Source organism: Bos indicus x Bos taurus, chromosome 19, assembly GCF_003369695.1.
Source record: "Bos indicus x Bos taurus breed Angus x Brahman F1 hybrid chromosome 19, Bos_hybrid_MaternalHap_v2.0, whole genome shotgun sequence".
Taxonomy (NCBI): Eukaryota; Metazoa; Chordata; class Mammalia; order Artiodactyla; family Bovidae; genus Bos; species Bos indicus x Bos taurus.
The window spans coordinates 63,613,719-63,619,718 of NC_040094.1; positions in this window are offsets into that span (position 1 = coordinate 63,613,719).

Here is a 6,000-nt window from a genome sequence, read left to right on the forward strand (position 1 = left end):
AAGGCTACCATATGGCACAGCAACCCCACTACTGGGCACGTTCCCGGCTACCTCTGCTAAAAAGAAAGATGTTTGTTTTCTAGATCACCCACAGGCTTGGGGTTATTGTGGAGAATTTCTTCAAAGAGTGGAGAAGAGAGAAAATGAATGAAAAGGGCCAAAGTGTCCTGTATAATAAAGAGCTGAGGTGGATGGAGGAAGAGAGAGAGAGACCTACAGGCTGGGTATCGGGAAAAGAAAATTTTGAGAAGTTTGAAATTGAGAAGACAACATTTTTGGCAGCAGATGCAAACTGAGTGCTGTGCTGCGCTGTGCTTAGTCACTCAGTCGTAACCTAAGTGCTGTGTGTGCTGTGCTTAGTCACCCAATCATATCCTAAGTGCTTTGTGCGCTGTGCTTAGTCACCCAATCATATCCTAAGTGCTGTGTGCACTGTGCTTAGTCACTCAGTCGCATCCTAAGTGCTGTGTGCGCTGTGCTTAGTCACTCAGTCGTAACCTAAGTGCTGTGTGTGCTGTGCTTAGTCACTCAGATGTATCCTAAGTGCTGTGTGTGCTGTGCTTACTCAGTTGTATCCTAAGTGCTGTGTGCACTGTGCTTAGTCAGTTGTATCCTAAGTGCTGTGTGCGCTGTGCTTAGTCACTCAGTCGCATCCTAAGTGCTGTGTGCACTGTGCTTAGTCACTCAGTCGTATCGTAAGTGCTGTGTGTGCTGTGCTTAGTCACTCAGTCATATCCTAAGTGCTGTGTGCGCTGTGCTTAGTCACCCAGTCGTATCCTAAGTGCTGTGTGCACTGTGCTTAGTCACTCAGATGTATCCTAAGTGCTGTGTGCACTGTGCTTAGTCACTCAGATGTATCCTAAGTGCTGTGTGTGCTGTGCTTAGTCAGTTGTATCCTAAGTGCTGTGTGCGCTGTGCTTAGTCACTCAGTCGTATCCTAAGTGCTGTGTGCACTGTGCTTAGTCACTCAGTCGTATGCTAAGTGCTGGGCTGCTCTGTGCTTAGTCACTCAGTCGTATCCTAAGTACTGGGCTGCACTGTGCTTAGTCACTCAGTCGTATGCTAAGTGCTGGGCTGCGCTGTGCTTAGTCACTCAGTCGTATCCAACTCTGTGACCTCACAGACTGTAATCCACAGACTCCTCTGTCCATGGGGATTCTCCAGGCCAGAATACTGGAGTGGGTTGCCATGCCCTCCTCCAGGGGATCTTCCCAACCCAGGGATCGAACCCAGGTCTCCCACATTGCAGACAGATTCTTTACCATCTGAGCCACCAGAGAAGCCCCAAACTAAGTGATAGACACTGCGAGGACCAGTAATGAGATTATTATAAAAATACTTTTTGAGTCATTGACAACAGCTCCTATTTGCCAGCTACAGAACTTTGGAAAATGATGCAAAAAACAGTAATAGCAGGAAAATGAAGAAACCACTAAATCCAAGTTAGTTCGAGAGCTTTGGAGGAGAATCACGTGGGTTTTTTTATTTTTTGGCTAATAAAAATTTCCTTTCTTTGTAAAATAAAATACAAACATAATGGATGGTAATCTACAATTTATAAATTATAATTATTATTGCTATTAATTCTAAGTGCCTCACCACTTGAACATGTCAGAATTACAAGATGTTCCCAGAGTCTGCACAGACACACACACGGGTCCAATGAAAAGCCTGTGATAAGCCTCAGGACGAGACGCACTCATCCGCCCCCCAGTCTGCCATGTGCTTTTGCTGTAACTTTACACCAGCTGGGTGACGCGTAGTCGTGTCTATCTTCCTTTCCATATGGTTAACTCACACCCCAGCGATAACTCAGTAATATGATAACCACAGAGCCGACTGATAATTGATGTTAAATGACATTTTAAAGACACATTTAAACTTGCCATTAAAGTTTAATTTGGCAGAGCAAATGGAAAGACCATTAAGACAAAAATCCAAGGAATTTTGACAAATCAAGTGCCTGCTTTGTACTGTTAGGGTTTATAATCATCACTGAAGAGTAGACAACCCTGGGATTTAGTGTTGCACGTGGGATATTATGTTTTATTAACCATGAACAAGAATACAGAGCCAAATAGACACTTGGGTTGAAGAATACAGGACAGTATTTGTTTCACAAGAGACCTAGGACCTTGCACTTAAAATTCTTAATGACTTGGGGGAGCGGTGAAATAGGTGACAGGGATGAAGAGGTAGAAACCTCCACGTATAAAATAAGCACGCCCTGGGGACACAGCAGAAGAAGTGTGGCTGAGAATGCTGTAGTTACTCTGCATGGGGGCAATCCTCTCATAATCTGTGCTCACGTCAAATCACCATGCAACATACCTGAAGCCAGCCTGATATCATATATCAACTATATCACAGTTGTTTAAAAAGGGGAACATTCTGAGTGACTTTATATGCTTTCCTGCTCTACTTTGTAAATTAACTAGCAAGACCTAGACTCAGAGTCCAAAGTTTTGTATTCCTGAGATCACGTTGCATCACATGTTCAAAAACTTTGTTTACTTCACAAGCAGAGACTTTGACCATAACATCAAATATTTAGCAATAGTTTAGATTTTTTAAAAAAATTTTGAAAGCTGTCTCCTTCTCGGTTAAGAGTCTAACTACTATTCACCAATAAGCCCTCAGTGGAAAGATGCAGGTGTCTTTGCTCCAGTGATAGCAAAGTGGATCAGGAACTATGAGCACATTCACAGAGAGGCTGAAGGCACTTGTCGAGAGCTTCATGGGCACGGCCACGTGTGTCTAGAAATGCCTGGTTAGCTTGTGTCTGCACTGAGACATCTGTGCAAATTCTGGGACGGCCTGCTTGCAAACTGCCTTCACCTCGTAGCAACTCATATCTCTGTGTGCATAGGTGCCTGCTCAGTCGCTCAGCCATGCCTGACTCTTTGTGACCCCATGAACTGTAGCCCACCAGGCTCCTCTGTCCAGGGAATTCTCCAGGCAAGAATACTAGAGTGGGTTGCCATTTCCTTCTCCAGGGGATCTTCCCACCCAGGGATGGATCGAACCTGTGTGTCTTGTCTCCTGCATTGGCAGGAGGATTCTTTACCACTGAGCCACCAGGGAAGCCCCAGCTAGTAACTTTATATACTGCAATTTATATTTTCATGTAAAGCTGTCATTCTTAACCTTGGATACACAGTATAATCTACCAGAATTTTTTCAAAAAAATAGAAAAATTGAACAGAATTTCTGAGGGGACAGTCCAGGCATTGGGATTTTTTTAAAGTCCCAGGTAATTATGATTGCAGTGGGGGTTAAGACCCATTGATTCGGCATGTCAATATTTACCTAAGTTCTACTGATAAGGTGCTACCACGTAATCCTCTGTCTTGCCAACATGAGATTACCTTTTATACTTTCTATAGTGTGTGACTCCTTGATCCCCTGTGAATTACTTTCTAGATTCCACAAACTCAGTCTTTCTTTTGCAAGTATTTCCCAATGCCTTATTAAGCTGTACTTGGCAGTTGGCATTGGAATCTCAGAAAAACTCAAGTCTTGACCGTTGTCCGCAAGGAATTCACGGTTTTCTAGGGCTGAAATACAATGCTACAGAAGAAAACCCAAGGTACTTATTTTCCTTGGAAGCATCTGCAGGGATTCTACACAGGGTATTTCCCTTGGGTTATGTCTTAAAGAACCTTGAGCTTGGCAGTTCAGAGGGCAGCAGGTGAGGTGGTAAGGACGCAGTTGTGAGAGCCAGAGGCGGAAGGCAGCGGGCTGTGTTCCCGAGAGATGCCCCATGGCTGAACGCTGCTGGAGCAGCTATTTCAGGCGAGGAGCCCTGGAAACGGGGCTGGGGACGGCGTAGGCTCGGGATGACACAGGCGCCTCAGTTGCCGTGTTTAAGAGTTGAGCCCAGCTTGAAGGCAGTGCTGGGAGGCCCGCAATCAAGCGTGTGTTTCAGAAGGAACACTGACCACAGCGGAGGAGACAGACCGGGGTGAGGCCAGTGTGGGAGGGAAGGAAATCCCTGGTTCAGCTTGCCCTCTCCCGTCCTCCGTTCTCACTCTCCAAACCCACCTGCTCAACCTCACTGGGCAGGAGACAGGCTTACGAAGCTGGTCACGCACACGCCGGCCGTGTCGCCGCTGAAGACCAGCTGCTCTCCTGAGGAGGCTTCGGAGAGAGGCTCTTATTTCCCAGATCCTGGCCTGGGACGCCAGAAGACTGGACTTCTAGCAAAGGACTGAGGACGTCACTCAGGAACCAGTGGGGATTTTGCTGGAGCCTCATTAACCCAGAGGCTCGGGTATTAAACTCAGTGTGGCAAGTTCCCACGGTGGGATCCAGAGTCTATGGAGGAGAAGGGGAACCAGAGAAAATGAGCCTGTTACACGGTTCCTCGCGGGTGACTCCGTCAGGGAAGGGGGACAAGCCCACAACCTTGTGTGATATCCTAGGCAGGGTCAGAAGCTTCCATCAGGGTCCACCCGTGTCTGAGCCCTGATGACTCTGCGCCTTACTAACTGTGGCCTCGGGGGCAAGTCACAGCCTACGGTCAGGTTTCCATCTCTCAAATGGGATGAGGGCTTCCCTGGTGGTCCCGTGGCTAGGACTCTGAGCGTCCACTGCAGGTGTCGTGGGATTGATCCCTGGTTGGGGAGCTTAAGATCCCACACGCCACGTGGTGCAGCCAATAAAAACCTACTTCATGTGCCTGTGGTCAGGATTAAATTAGAGCGCACACAGAGGGCTTACAAAACGCCGGCTTAAACTGAGTGCTCGATGAAATCTGGCTCTCGTTAACATTCTTCTTAGCATTGATATCAATGCCTCAGATGTCTCACAGCAGAGTCCTGGAAATTCCTGTACAGGAGCATACGTTTTTGAGCACGAAGGCACCAAAACACAAGTAGATTTCAATGAGACTCACTGAACTGGTCCTCATGACCAGAAACCGCAAAGAGCAAGAGACAAAAAGAGAGGACGACATACGTTCCGGGCCCTGCTGCCAAGCGTGCGTGCCGGTCATCGGCAGGCGGTGAAATACAGGCATTTACTTTCTTCCTTTTTTTCAGTACATCAGATTTTTGTGTTATTTTGTTTTTACTGATTTTTAAAATCTCATCAATAGATAAGACAGAAAATCTATTTCCATGTTTGGGGAAAAATAAGATGTGTGTGTATGAAAATCCACACACACAGAAGTAGGGATGCACTTCACACACGTTTAATAGCTTCCCAGTTCCCTGCGTCGGGAACTCACACGTTTCCCCGGGACTCAGTGGAGTCCTTACTTCACCCCCGGCTGTCTAGTGGCCACTGGAAGCCCCAGCCAGTGGCTCCAGAGCTGTCTACTTGGCCCTCGGTCCGGCCCTGATGTGCAGGTTGGGGTTCACCCCCAGCTTCCTCCCTTTCCCCACTTCACACAAAGCCCCAGGTTAGGACAAAAGGCCGTGACATTCCGGAACCCAAAGAGGAGGCGCCTGGGACCCCATGCCCGGGTGTGACGCACTGTGTCGAGAAGCGCACCGTGGGACATCGCGTCCACACCGAGCGGCCTCAGCGCTCGAGATGCTGAAAGGGAACAGGGTGAGCACACGAGGCCGGAGAGAAAAGTGCTGAAAGCGCGGTCGCTGATGATCCGACGTAGAAGAAAATGAAAAGGCAGCCAGGGACACCGACACGACACTTCCCGGGAAGTTCTCTGATGAGCTCGGATATAAAAAGACCATGTTAAAAAATAAAGATGAAAACGGGTGGAAGGAGGGGACTCTTACATGGAATGAATCCATGTGCAGCACAAACCAAGTCTGCAAACTGTCACGACCTCAGCTGACCCCAGCAGAGGACAAGTCACAGTCTGCAAAGCATCAGGACCTCAGCTGACCCCAGCACAGGACAAGTCAAAGTCTGCAAAGACAGCCAAGTCTGGGGGCCAGAATAGGAAGAGGTTGGTGCATATGGAAATTATGTGTATCTTCCTCTTTATAAAAGGAATGTTGTATTGTTTGCATAAATCTGGAAAACAAACGT